Below are 12,309 nucleotides of genomic sequence, written 5' to 3' on the forward strand. Positions count from 1 at the left end.
TTTTCTCGTCACAGCTCATACCCCTAGTTATCTGAATGGCAATTTGTCTAATTGTTGCTCGACCTATGATTTTCCCTCACATAGTAACAGATAGTTTTCTACAGCTTTTAGAGCGAGGTATTTTGACAACCTGTAGAAATTTGCATTGTGATTCGTATTAGCAATGACAGTAAAGTGGATATTTCTGTTCCTACTGTGCATCATCAGTATCATTATATCAGAAGTATTCCGCCACTACCAGCGGGTCACTTACCGCAGCTGAGAAGCTGCCATGCTCCACGATCTTCTGTTAACTTCTCCATCTTCACATGCGATTTTTCTGTTTTGATATCGCCAATAGCATAATTCGTCCTCTCCCTCTCTTTCCTGCCACCATACCCTCTAGCACATCCCTCATGATACAGTTCCGTCTTAACAGTTTCTACAGTTTCGTCCATGTTTATGTCCTATAAATACAGTAAACGAAGCATTTTATGAGTCTTTTTCTTTACAATTCTATTCGTGGTCCCACAAAATACTATTTCCTCCATCCTAAAGGCTCTTTTCGCCATTTCTATCCTTGCTTTTATTTCACGTTCGCATGTCATATCATCACTAGTAATAGTACTCAGATATCGAAAACTAATCACTTGTTGTTTTTTCCCGCTCCTACTTCTATATTTCACACCGATCGCTTCGTTTCAATCACCATGGATTTTGTCTTTCTAACATTTATTTTCATCCCATATTCTTCACAAGCCTTTCTCAAGTTTTCTACATCTTATTAATTTTCTTTTTAGATTCTGCAACAACAACCATATCCACCCCAAACCGTATACACCTCGCCATTCTATCTTCTACGGAAATTCCATCTTCATTATGTAGACTCGTTTTCGTTATCTCTTCTAAATAGTTATTAAATAAAATATAATCGGAAGAATATATAATCTCTGTTGAACTCATCTTCCAATTACACTGTCTGTCTACTGTGCATGCACCAGTGAATTTCCATGGAAGATCATGAATAATTCTGATAATTTATATAATATTTATGGCCGAATAAGTAATAAAACCTATATCAATAATATATATCATTCCTCAAAGTAACGAATACGGTAAACATTAAAAAATCAATAGACATACTACAACAGGGTGAAATAGCTATAAACTTCAGACACTACAAAATACATTTCATTTGCTCTTCCCGCTGGTCTAGTGGCTAACACGTGTGCCTCAGGTGTATGGGGTCCCGGGTTCGATTCCCTGTGAGGGAAGTTAGGAATTTTAACTGTCATACCTATGTGGATGTTTTTGTGTTCGTGTTCTTATCGTTCAAGGTTAATGGAAAAGATTGTAAAACGTGTATAACCGAGTAGAAAATAGAGACAAGTTACTGAGATACGTTCGGTGAATCAGTTAACTTAAAGAAAAGAAAAAAGTGTGCAAGGCATTTGTCTGTAATTTGTAAAAAAAAAAAAAAAAAAAAAAAAAAAAAAAAAAAAAAAAAAATCTTAAAAGTTACTTCCAAACCCACCAAAGTAACATTTTTCTTTTACCTGTTCTCGAAGTTCCTCTTCGTATTTCTATCTGATTCGATTAAATAGAGCTTCGAATAGAGACTATGTTGAATTCATTTATTGACTAAGCCTGAAATTCTGATAAAGATATGGCTATGATTTTATTATTATTATTATTATTATTATTATTATTATTATTATTATTATTATTATTATTATTATTATTATTATTATTATTATTATTTAAAATACGAAGTTTCAAATCAGGCGATGCAATGTTTACGTAAACTAAATGATAATTTATTTGATAATATTTACTAGTCAATTATACATTTGTGAGGTTTTTTTGCTTTGGGAAATTAAGTGCATACAACATTGAATAGTAAGAGTATTACAATAAAAATATATTATTAAAAATATTGATTAAGTAATTGGAGTTAAACATGCTTTCCAGTAAGAACTATATATAGAAAGGATTTACTTTAAAGTGTGATGCAAACGAATATTCGAGTTTTAATCCGAATAGAAATCGATAACTTACACAAGGATATTTACTTCATTAGTTGTATAAATCTTTATGCTTATCGTATTATAATTCTATTTAAAATTATGATTTTTCCATTTCAAAACGTAGAACGAGAAATAAATGTAATATTCTATTTGTTAAGGATACCTTTCAAACAGTGAAGATTTCAGGGCATGACTTGTCGGAGAATTTGAGACCCTGTCGACATAAATTTCCCTTTCGTGGCCATAAGTTATTTTCGATCATGCTCAAAGTGGACTAATAATGTTTTATCAGTTTTTTCTCATTCATATATTGACCATTACCGGGGAGAATCTTCTGAAATCGTCAATGCTTATAATTAGTTTTTAATTACAAATCAAAGGATAATAATGACATATTGAACATACTTAATATATTGTTCTCAGCTGTGGATTTTAGATTAGCAATTCATATAATGTTCGCTTCTAATCGAATTTGAGAAAAAGTAGTTTCCAAAGATTTATTCAAAGAAATGTTCTCAGTCCTCTGATGAAAATAGGAACACACTTTTAAGAAAAAAACAAAACGAATATTTTCTACAGGATTTGAACACATAAACTTCTGATTGATAGACTAGTCACCCAAACCGCTCGACCAGTTCGTATGTCTTCAATGACCTCTTTTGACTTTTGTGTAAAGTGGTTTCCTGCTTCACACTTTTTTTTTTTTTTTTGTTTGTTTATGTCGATACAACTATAAGTTTGTGGTGAATATTTGGACGTTACAGGTCTTGCAATGCATAAAAGGGTTTTTCGTATAAATTAAATTCAATTTTACATCCTAATAACTTATATACAACAGGTTGAATCTGTGAAATGATTGGGGCTGGAGTGATCGTAAATATTTTCATAGTTAGGAGCCTGGATATACAAACCCGCTTAGCGTGGGGATTTACTTATGTGAAATTTGGTACAAGGTCAGTGATCGAGTAACATACAAAGTGGCAGCCTTTTCCTTTGCGTTTATCAAACTGATACCTCCTTGCGAACGTAAACAACACATTACATTATATTTAACACGAAAGACCTGATGTTTCCATAGAAACCAAGCACATAAACTTTGAATTTGTTTTCCTATGAGTTGAGGCATATGTAATACATTTGCCAAATACCATATTTTACTTAAAAGATAAACATTTATAAATTTTGCTCTGGAATATAAAAAGGGATTTCTGGATTGATTCACATAACTTGAATAACGCAGTATGTTTACAACAATCTTGTAGTTATGAGTAATAGTGTTCGTTATGTTAGAATAAAAAGTAATTCCTAAGATTGTGACACTGTCGTCCTTAGAAACGGTATTTATATTCGTACAATCAATACTATTGTTTATGTTTAACATATGTGATTTACAGACATTTAATCTAGCTCCAGATGCTATCTCATATTCGCGAACACATTCCATCATGAGAGAATAATCTAGTTTGGAAGATACAAAAACTGTTACATCATCTGCATAACTAGCCACCTTTAGAGCAGGTGTAATAATATTTAGACCAGTTAGGCGGTCATCCATAGCATATAACAGGGTTGCAAGGCTAATAGCAAAAGTCAGCATCGAAAGGGGATCACCTTGTATTGAACGATTGACGGGAATGCTTGTGGAGAGGTGACCGTTAACATTTAACTTCGTATGTGCGTCTTTATAAAAATATTGCATCCAGGCAAAAAATTGATCACTAAAACCAAATTTTCGGAAAACAGACCATAAATAAGAGTGTTCAATATTATCAAAGGCACTTTTAAAATCTAAATTAATCAGAGCCGCTTTAAGAGCGCAATCATTACAAATTGTAATACTATCTCTAATAGTTAACAGAAGATGATAGATGGTTTTCTTTTTAACAGCCACACATTGCAAATTATGTAATAACGTATCCATGTATTCCATGAGTCAGTTTTTGATACATCTAAAAATTTTGATATCTGTATTAAGAAGTTTTGTAGGTCTATAATGACTAACATTAGAAGGTTGAGCAGTTTTGGAGATAAATACCGTGATGGCTGTGTTAGGGCGCTTTACAGTCTCTGAAGCAGAAAACCATTCATTGACAATCAATGTTAGTGTATCGCCCATTATGTCCCAAACATACAAACAAACAAACGGCCAGAGATAGAGTCGTTGCCAGGAGATTTCCCTCGTTTCGCAGCATTAACAGCTCTTTGTACTTCATGTTTAGTATAGAAGCACATAAAATTTGATTGTCTTCGGCATTTATCACTTTAGGCACACTGTCAAGTAATTTTTTGTTTCAGCTGGTAGCAGCATCTATCCCAAATAACTGATAGTAATAATCATACAGGGTGTTGTGAATATTGTCCTGAGTAGTTTGCATAGAGCCTTGAGCATCTGAATGGACGTGATTAGTTTCCTCCTTCCACGTTTGGCTTCTTTTAACACATGTGTAAGAGAGCATTTTTCTTCTTCTGGAAACCCTGGAACTTTACTACGTAACTTAATCCCTTCAATTTTCTGTTTATGAAATTGTAAGAATTTTGCTTTGTATTTACGTACAAGGGTAAGGACGGGGTGATTTGCCATAGCCTCAGTTTGTGCCTCTAAGAGATATCTATAATAGAAATTATAAAGTTTCCGCTTATCAGCATGAGTGTCAGAGGAATACCACCTACAAAAGCTTCGGATTTTATCCTTACAGTATTGATTCCACCACTCCAGATATGTTTTAAATCACTTCTTTTGTTTAAGCCAATAATCCCACTTTTGAGAAAAGAGCTGACAAAATGTCGCATCGTTAAGCAGATTTTCATTCATGTGATAATACCCGCATCCTCGAACAAGCTTCTTGTCCTTAATTCTAATTTCCATTATTAATTAAAGACGATCAGTGAAACACGTGGGATATCGATATACAGAAACAACTTGAGGTTTTAATGTATCATTGACATACAGCCTGTCTATCCTAGAGCTTGAATTTTGGGTAATAAATGTGTCCCCCTGTAAGCCTGGGTGTTTAAAGCCCCACACATCTACCAAGGACAAATTCTTTACTAATTCATTCAATGTAGGACAATAATTATAAGTCGGTTCTATTTTGTGAGTTATGATTGAATTATGATCACCTCCAAATATAACATTATTTGTGCCACTAATATATGGTGCTGCCTCATTTGCATAAAAATATTCCTTTCTTTTCTATTATTACTTCCACTGGGCGTATAAACATTGATTAGTGTGGTATCATAAACTTGACCTTTTATAATTCTATCATTAGGATGCAATTCTACATTTGGGAGGGGGAAGCCTTCTTTAACCAAAATTGCAGTACCAAGGCTATTATATGTACAATTATTCTATACAATATATGATGGATGTACGTTTACAATTGTTGGACCAACTTCTTGGAGAAAAGCTACATCAATTTCAGATTTAAGTAAAAAGTCATTGAGAGCTTCAATTTTTACTGGTGATTGGATGCCGTTAATATTTATAGTTGCTAGTTTTAAGATAGTACACATAAGTATAGTAGTAAGAAGGTGTCGAATTTGAGTAACGCACTTCATAATAAAGCGCCACTGTTTGTCTGCAAGAACTGATCTTCTGAATGTTTAGGTAGGAGTAGAAACTGCTGGTGACTCACCTGAATTAGGAACTTCGGCATCAGGTATATATTCCGTACTCAGTAATTTCGCTACAGACGACCGGGTGATTCTAGGTGATACTTTTGATATTCCCTGATCCGTCTTAGGTTGTTTTACTTGAGCTATAGCCTCCGTTCCTGCTTTCTTCCGTTTCTTGTCTTGGGAGGCTTCCTGAGAATTCCGGGCATCGGGTTCTTTTTTCCCACTAGGACAACTCACAGGGGACAATATGGGATCTTTTTCTTTTGACTGAACTGTGAAAATGGGACTTACAGAGAAAACTTCTGATACACTAGAGATGCACTCTGGATTCTGATGACCATCAACAACACTAGGGGAGGATGAATCACTTTCTAGCAAGACCTTCTTTGTATCCTACTCAAGAACTACGTAAGGTTTCTGTGAAAGATCGGACTCAGGCAGTGGAGAAGTACCATGTAAAGCTGGAGGGGCTGAAGATGAGGCCCTGTTCTGATTGTCACTAATATCCTGGGCATAATTGTCAGAAATTTCTCCGGAACATGGTTGGTTAGGAACACTATCATTAAGCTCTATCGGAGCAGTGGCTACAGAATGACCCTGTGTCACAGGGGTAGCAAGCGCAGTCATTAACTTTGGAAAGTCCACATCTGAAGTCAAAGTAGGCAAATTAGCAGGTTTAACCACAGTAATCTCTCTGGATTGAGAATATCGAGAGCGTTCCTTAGCACTTTCAGTGTGTTCTAAGGTTGTTGTTGAAACAACGACCCGTTTTTGACGCTGATAACATTAGTCTTGTAAATAATCGCGTGATTGGCAGTAATAACAAGTACGGTCCTGACGGTAAATAAGTTACGAGGAACCTTTGGTTACGAATATCAATGAATGACGGTATAGGCACAATCTTTCTTCTAGATCTAACTTTATAAATATGAGTATCGTCATAAATTTCATCTTTGATACTTTTACACTCTCCATAGACAGACAAAGCACGTGTGACATCAGTATCACTATATTCCGTGGGAATAGCATGTACTCGCACATGGGTTAAAGGCCGATCAGCTAATTCTAAGGTCAATGGGTATGTTCCATTATCGTCTTGAAAATTAACACTATCACCATGTGCTCTTAACAATTTGTCACACAAGTCAGACAATAACTTAATATATACATATTTACGATAAATATCCAACTCGAGACTTAGTATTTGTTCTTCCTTTAACTGAAACGTGTTTTGAATAAACTCTTGGATTTTGATTGTGGAGGGACGGTTAGGAATCGCACGGAATCCTAATTTTAATGTATTCACACATTTGATATACATGTTGTAATTCTAAACTAATCTCACTAATCACCACAGGTTGAAAGATATTAGAATCAAGTAAAGCGTAAATTCCAATCAAACACAGAGTACACTAGGCGCATTCAATGCCACTCGCACGATAAGACACTGGACGGAGCACCAGCGAAAGACGTGCTATCTCATGGGCAGCACTGAGCCACCGCACCCCCCGAGAAAAATAAGTGGTGGAATGAAAAGTTATGAGGAAAATGTCAACACAAGTGAAGAAGGAAAAAGGTAATATTAGTAGTTAGTTTCAAAAAGAAGAAGACTGCTTAGAAGACTATTGACAAAGTATTTATCTTATTATAGTACGAAAAAATGGAATGAAATCTTTGAGTTTTACGTCCCACGGTTATGCCGGTTAGGCTAAAGGAGACGGTGATTATGAGAAATGAATGAAATGGTGGAATGAAGAAAGTGGGAGGAAACGGGAGAACCCCGAGAAAACCCACGAGCACGGTGTTTGTCCACCACAAAGTCCACACGGCGCGAGCTGGGATCGAATCAGGGACCCCAAGCAGCGGAGTGAACGCTCTACCACTGAACCACCTCGCCCCCTATTATAGTACGAGCACTACGGAGTTAGTGATATAAGAAATGGCAGAAAATAAAAGAAGAAGAGGAAGACACTTGTTGACAAGAGCAATTCTTAGTCAAAACGAGAAGATAAGCGGTGAATCGAAGCTTCAAAATTTGTGGTAATTAACCTGCCAGTAATAGTAGATTGGTTGGTTGGTTTAAAATTTAGTTTTCCTTTTAGCAACGAGGCAACATTAGGATGACCAGATGCTCCGTTTGTAACGGAATTGTATCATTTTACAGAAAGTCATCCAGAGTACCGGGAAATATGCAAACAGGTCGCGAAATGTTCCTCATCGTCTTTCCTTTTTAAAAAAGTCCTTTTCTGATCCTAATTACGTAGTGTAATTTTTACGTATTCTTAAACCCCATAGTTAAATCTTCGATTAGAAAGATTTCGAAATTTTGTAAAACAGTTAGTGCTGTACAGTAGAGATGGCTATGTAGTAAACTCCATGTTTCGATAATCTATAGTTTTCTATGGGTCGATAATGCAAGGTTATGCGTGCAAGGAAAGATAACATACCAATGATTATACGTAGATAGATTGTGAAATTGTGCTAGTTTGCCAAGTGTCTCGTTTATATTATTTTCTAAATCTGGTCACGATAGGCTATATGAGATGTGAATTTACAGCTTAACGTGGAATCCGATTCACAGGAGTTCAGAGCGGAAATCGGTGAAGGTGCAAAGCTTATCACATTGCCACAAGGGAGTTCTTGGTAATGTTAGAATATTGTAAAATTCTATCTTTTGGGGTAGAGTTGAGATGGTACACAGGAATATGGACATTTCAACCAACTGTTGTTATAAAAGTTTCTCCTTATACACAGTAATAATAAATATTACAGATAATATATAAGTTCCTCTTAGATATCTTGATGGTTTACTGGTGAATTTCTAGGAGCCCAGTGGCTATGCCTCTTTGGGTGACAGGAACCAAGGCTCTTGCGGCCAAGGTGTAGGTGGTGTACCTTTCAGAGAGCAGGCGTCCCAGAGAGAGGGTAAAATCTAGGGACCAGGCGTCCTAGGGAGTGATGAGGTGTTTGCAGAGGCCAGGCGTTCTAGCAAAAGGAACTCTCAGAGACCAGGCGTTCTAGAGAGGGAGATCAAGTGTGCTAGGAAGTGATGAGATATTTGCAGAGGCCAGGCGTCCTAGGGAGTGGTGAGGTGTTTGCAGAGACCACACAACCAAACAAAATGAACTCTCAGAGACCAGACGTCCTAGAGGCTGGTAAGGATAAAGGATCTCTCAGAGACCAGGCGTTCTAGAGAGGGAGACTAAGAGTCCTAGGGAGTGACGAGATGTTTGCAGAGGCCAGGCGTCCTAGGGAGTGGTGAGGTGTTTGCAGAGACCACACAACCAAGCAAAATGAACTCTCAGAGACCAGACGTCCTAGAGGCTGGTAAGGATAAAGGATCTCTCAGAGACCAGGCGTTCTAGAGAGGGAGACTAAGAGTCCTAGGGAGTGACGAGATGTTTGCAGAGGCCAGGCGTCCTAGGGAGTGGTGAGGTGTTTGCAGAGACCACACAACCAAGGAAAATGAACTCTCAGAGACCAGACGTCCTAGAGGCTGGTAAGGATAAAGGATCTCTCAGAGACCAGGCGTTCTAGAGAGGGAGACTAAGTGTCCTAGGGAGTGACGAGATGTTTGCAGAGGCCAGGCGTCCTAGGGAGTGGTGAGGTGTTTGCAGAGGCCACACAACCAAGGAAAATGAACTCTCAGAGACCAGACGTCCTAGAGGCTGGTAAGGATAAAGGATCTCTCAGAGACCAGGCGTTCTAGAGAGGGAGACTAAGTGTCCTAGGGAGTGACGAGATGTTTGCAGAGGCCAGGCGTTCTAGGGAGTGGTGAGGTGTTTGCAGAGACCACACAACCAAGCAAAATGAACTCTCAGAGACCAGACGACCTAGAGGGTGGTAAGGATAAAGGAGCTCTCAGAGATCAGGCGTTCTAGTGACTGGGGTTGATGATCGATCGATGGAGATTGATGTCTTCTGTGGTGTTCTGGCTCCTTTTATCCAAAAATCCTCTCACTTGCCAATCGTTGACGATCGTTGACAACGTCCTCTCCGCGGTTGTTGTCTGAAGTGTGTTTACAACCAAAATATGGTGTTAGGAGCACTGTAGAACCTTGCAGTATTGATGAAGAAAGTGATAAGTAATTGTAAACTTGTTTTAGGATTTTAGTACCTCAACTAGAGGATTACATTAATAATCTTCTTATAGTTAATTTCTAAGAACTTCTACGAGGAATCATTTCCTTTAGTCACACATGGGAAAAATATAGCATTTTTGTCCAAATTAAGTATTTTAGCTTTCTCTTTGCAGCCATACATACCTCTCTAGCATTACGTATTATCTCTGTTAATCTGTTCGTTATTTTTAGCTTAAAAACAAGATAAAAACTTTTAAATCCCTTTTGGTTAAAAGAAAAGTATTTTCAGAACTTTCGTTTCAAAAAGAATATGATCTGTTCTCAGTACCTTTGTTAAGAAAAGAATTAAATCTGTTTGCAGTAACTTTAAGTTAATATAAGTTAATACTCAGCCTGTTCAGATACTTCTGTTTTGAAAACAATGTAATCGGCTCAAAATATTTTAAAATATATTTCTGTTTATTAAAGTTTTGAGTTAAAGTAGAACGAGTTCCATTTTCAATCCTTAAAAATAAGAACAAAATTATTCTGTACAAATTGCTTCTTGTAACGTTTTACTTATCTTTGTTCACAGAAATATTGATTTTGTTCTTAAACGCGTAACAAAATCTTTAATTTGCGTTACTTTGTTTTTATTGTGGCAATACCAATCTTAGATTTTATTTTGAATTAAATATGATTAATTTGAATTAAATCTCATTTTCAAAGAAAATATGGAACCATGTTCACTTTAAATAATTGTATGTGAAGAATTATATCACGATGTTAAATCTGTCATACAATCATGTCTGCGATGAATTTGTCTTATGCGCTTATGACAGCTTTACTTACGTAATTGAACTCATTACAAAAAGCTGGCACAGACATACTCCTTTCTTTCTAAATTCCGAAATTTGTTCTGGAATTTCTAGAACCGGGACTCGGAATACTTTTGTTACTACATGTGGCTTTAAGTCACGTCCACAAGGTTTTAGATTATCAACCTCAGCAAAGAAGCTGACATAAAATATTAGGTAATTTTAGAGTTCTGGCAGTTCAAGTTCTAGAGTTCTGGAACAGTATTCATCCTACGTTTAACGTCGCCGAAACGAAGGGTGTTCGGCATACTCGTTGCAGGAGTAGTAAAGGAGTACTAGTCATCAGTACTTCGTCTCCAAGATAAGAATCCGCCGCCAACCAAGACCATATCAGGGATTGGGGCTGAAATGACAATCAAAAGCGTGGAACTGAATAGTCATGATCATCACGATCTACCAAGTATGTCTCAGATAAATTTCTCTGTGCTAGGCTTTCCAAATACATAAAACAATTCATTAACATGCACATGAATTCACATTCAAAATTAAAAACCCTATTTAAAACCTTTTAAAGGTTGGTTTATGAGATTTCATTATTGTACCTTTCGCAATACATCCCCCAAACTATTACTTAGAATTAGAACTAATCTCATATTTCAGCATGGTGCAGAGATGGGGTTCTCTATTCCAAATATATAGAAAAACAGTACCATTTAAGCGTATTAACAAGGTGCAAGCTTGTTTTGTAGCTTATGTCCATTGTTCGATCCCAGGAAAACCATTCTACAATGCTTAAATATTATTATTTCAATAGCTCCAGACAATTCAACATGTAGTAGAGATTTTAAAACCCAAACTCGCTTGGCTAAGTAATTATTAGGTGATTTAGAATTTTAAGCAAGAAAAATTTTATATTAGGAGTACTATTTACTAGTAGCTAGAAGTAAGCAGTACCGTGCAATGGGAAGGGGCCAAGCGGGGCAACGGCCCCGAGCGCTGAAGGGGGCGCTAAATTCGGGAGAGAAAAAGGAAAAAAGAGAGGAAAAATAACTTGCAATATATGTATGAGGACGCCGGGCGTATACTCTCTCTCCCGGCGCTGATTTCCACGGCACGGCACTGGATATAAGTTAAATTAAAACATCACTATGAGTAGCCTACTACTATACTGAGAAAAATGCGTTCTCCGGACAGTGGTATATTATACAAATATACGGAATCCTCTTGCTTAGTACAGAAATGAATACGGAGCATGCGTTATCCATATGCTACATACGCACTGCCATTAGATGTTACATCATGCCGTTGCAGGATGTCTGGCATTTAACAGTTTTCCGTATATCACATGCATATAGTTATGTTACATTTCTCAGCTATATGTTATATACGTCCATTTGTATGTGAGATCCTGACCGCCCATACGGAAAGTATGTATAGATGGAACACTTATACAGAAAGTATTATAAAGCATGCGTTTTCAGTTATACGTCTGCTGTACGTTAAGTCCAAAAACTACAGGAATTACGCATGTTACCTACCTTTTTAAGTATACCACCTACATTTTTTTCTCAGTGTAAAAGTTTGCATTACCCAGTTGCGAGAAGAAATGGTAAACAAGCAAGGCCTGAATCAGAAGGCAGGAACTTTAAGCTTCATGCTTGTAGATGTTTTGCAGAAAGAAAAAAAAATGAAATTTTTGAGTTTTACGTCCCACGGTTATGCCGGTTAGGCTAAAGGAGACGGTGATGATGAGAGATGAATGAAATGGTGGAATGAAGAAAGTGGGAGGAAACGGGAGAACCC

Source organism: Thermobia domestica, chromosome 10, assembly GCF_964235325.1.
Source record: "Thermobia domestica chromosome 10, izTheDome1.hap1.1, whole genome shotgun sequence".
In the NCBI taxonomy this organism is placed as follows: Eukaryota; Metazoa; Arthropoda; class Insecta; order Zygentoma; family Lepismatidae; genus Thermobia; species Thermobia domestica.